The sequence below is a fragment of the Phaseolus vulgaris genome, chromosome 10, assembly GCF_051622355.1.
Source record: "Phaseolus vulgaris cultivar YP4 chromosome 10, ASM5162235v1, whole genome shotgun sequence".
In the NCBI taxonomy this organism is placed as follows: Eukaryota; Viridiplantae; Streptophyta; class Magnoliopsida; order Fabales; family Fabaceae; genus Phaseolus; species Phaseolus vulgaris.
In genome coordinates this window covers 722501-725000 of record NC_143507.1, presented here as the reverse complement: position 1 = coordinate 725000, position 2500 = coordinate 722501, and positions in this window count along the sequence as shown.

Genomic DNA, 2500 nt, shown 5'->3' with positions numbered 1-2500 from the left:
TGACTTGGTGGTGATTTTGGTGAAAAACGAAAATGTTGGTTTTGGAAAACTGGCTGGACTCAATCCTCACAAATGCCTTCAAAGTGATGTGGGAGAAGTTTGGGATCAAAAGGAATTGATTTTGACATGGTTGGTGCATAGCCAAGTTCCATGATTTTGGATTTTTGGCTTGATTTTGTGACTTGGTGGTGATTTTGGTGAAAAACGAAAATCATGGTTTTGGAAAAGTGGCTGGACTCAATCCTCACAAATGCCTCCAAAGTGATGTGGGAGAAGTTTGGGATCAAAAGGAATTGATCTTGACATGGTTGGTGCATAGCCAAGTTCATGATTTTGGATTTTTGGCTTGATTTTGTGGCTTGGTGGTGATTTTGGTGAAAAACGAAAATGTTGGTTTTGGAAAACTGGCTGGACTCAATCCTCACAAATGCCTCCAAAGTGATGTGGGAGAAGTTTGGGAGCAAAAGGAATTGATCTTGACATGGTTGGTGCATAGCCAAGTTCATGATTTTGTGACTTGGTGGTGATTTTGGTGAAAAACGAAAATGTTGGTTTTGGAAAACTGGCTGGACTCAATCCTCACAAATGCCTCCAAAGTGATGTGGGAGAAGTTTGGGATCAAAAGGAATTGATCTTGACATGGTTGGTGCATAGCCAAGTTCATGATTTTGGATTTTTGGCTTGATTTTGTGGCTTGGTGGTGATTTTGGTGAAAAACGAAAATCATGGTTTTGGAAAAGTGGCTGGACTCAATCCTCACAAATGCCTTCAAAGTGATGTGGGAGAAGTTTGGGATCAAAAGGAATTGATTTTGACATGGTTGGTGCATAGCCAAGTTCCATGATTTTGGATTTTTGGCTTGATTTTGTGACTTGGTGGTGATTTTGGTGAAAAACGAAAATGTTGGTTTTGGAAAACTGGCTGGACTCAATCCTCACAAATGCCTCCAAAGTGATGTGGGAGAAGTTTGGGATCAAAAGGAATTGATCTTGACATGGTTGGTGCATAGCCAAGTTCATGATTTTGGATTTTTGGCTTGATTTTGTGGCTTGGTGGTGATTTTGGTGAAAAACGAAAATCATGGTTTTGGAAAAGTGGCTGGACTCAATCCTCACAAATGCCTTCAAAGTGATGTGGGAGAAGTTTGGGATCAAAAGGAATTGATCTTGACATGGTTGGTGCATAGCCAAGTTCATGATTTTGTGACTTGGTGGTGATTTTGGTGAAAAACGAAAATGTTGGTTTTGGAAAACTGGCTGGACTCAATCCTCACAAATGCCTCCAAAGTGATGTGGGAGAAGTTTGGGATCAAAAGGAATTGATCTTGACATGGTTGGTGCATAGCCAAGTTCATGATTTTGTGACTTGGTGGTGATTTTGGTGAAAAACGAAAATGTTGGTTTTGGAAAACTGGCTGGACTCAATCCTCACAAATGCCTTCAAAGTGATGTGGGAGAAGTTTGGGATCAAAAGGAATTGATTTTGACATGGTTGGTGCATAGCCAAGTTCCATGATTTTGGATTTTTGGCTTGATTTTGTGACTTGGTGGTGATTTTGGTGAAAAACGAAAATCATGGTTTTGGAAAAGTGGCTGGACTCAATCCTCACAAATGCCTCCAAAGTGATGTGGGAGAAGTTTGGGATCAAAAGGAATTGATCTTGACATGGTTGGTGCATAGCCAAGTTCATGATTTTGGATTTTTGGCTTGATTTTGTGGCTTGGTGGTGATTTTGGTGAAAAACGAAAATCATGGTTTTGGAAAAGTGGCTGGACTCAATCCTCACAAATGCCTTCAAAGTGATGTGGGAGAAGTTTGGGATCAAAAGGAATTGATTTTGACATGGTTGGTGCATAGCCAAGTTCCATGATTTTGGATTTTTGGCTTGATTTTGTGACTTGGTGGTGATTTTGGTGAAAAACGAAAATGTTGGTTTTGGAAAACTGGCTGGACTCAATCCTCACAAATGCCTCCAAAGTGATGTGGGAGAAGTTTGGGATCAAAAGGAATTGATCTTGACATGGTTGGTGCATAGCCAAGTTCATGATTTTGGATTTTTGGCTTGATTTTGTGGCTTGGTGGTGATTTTGGTGAAAAACGAAAATCATGGTTTTGGAAAAGTGGCTGGACTCAATCCTCACAAATGCCTTCAAAGTGATGTGGGAGAAGTTTGGGATCAAAAGGAATTGATCTTGACATGGTTGGTGCATAGCCAAGTTCATGATTTTGTGACTTGGTGGTGATTTTGGTGAAAAACGAAAATGTTGGTTTTGGAAAACTGGCTGGACTCAATCCTCACAAATGCCTCCAAAGTGATGTGGGAGAAGTTTGGGATCAAAAGGAATTGATCTTGACATGGTTGGTGCATAGCCAAGTTCATGATTTTGTGACTTGGTGGTGATTTTGGTGAAAAACGAAAATGTTGGTTTTGGAAAACTGGCTGGACTCAATCCTCACAAATGCCTTCAAAGTGATGTGGGAGAAGTTTGGGATCAAAAGG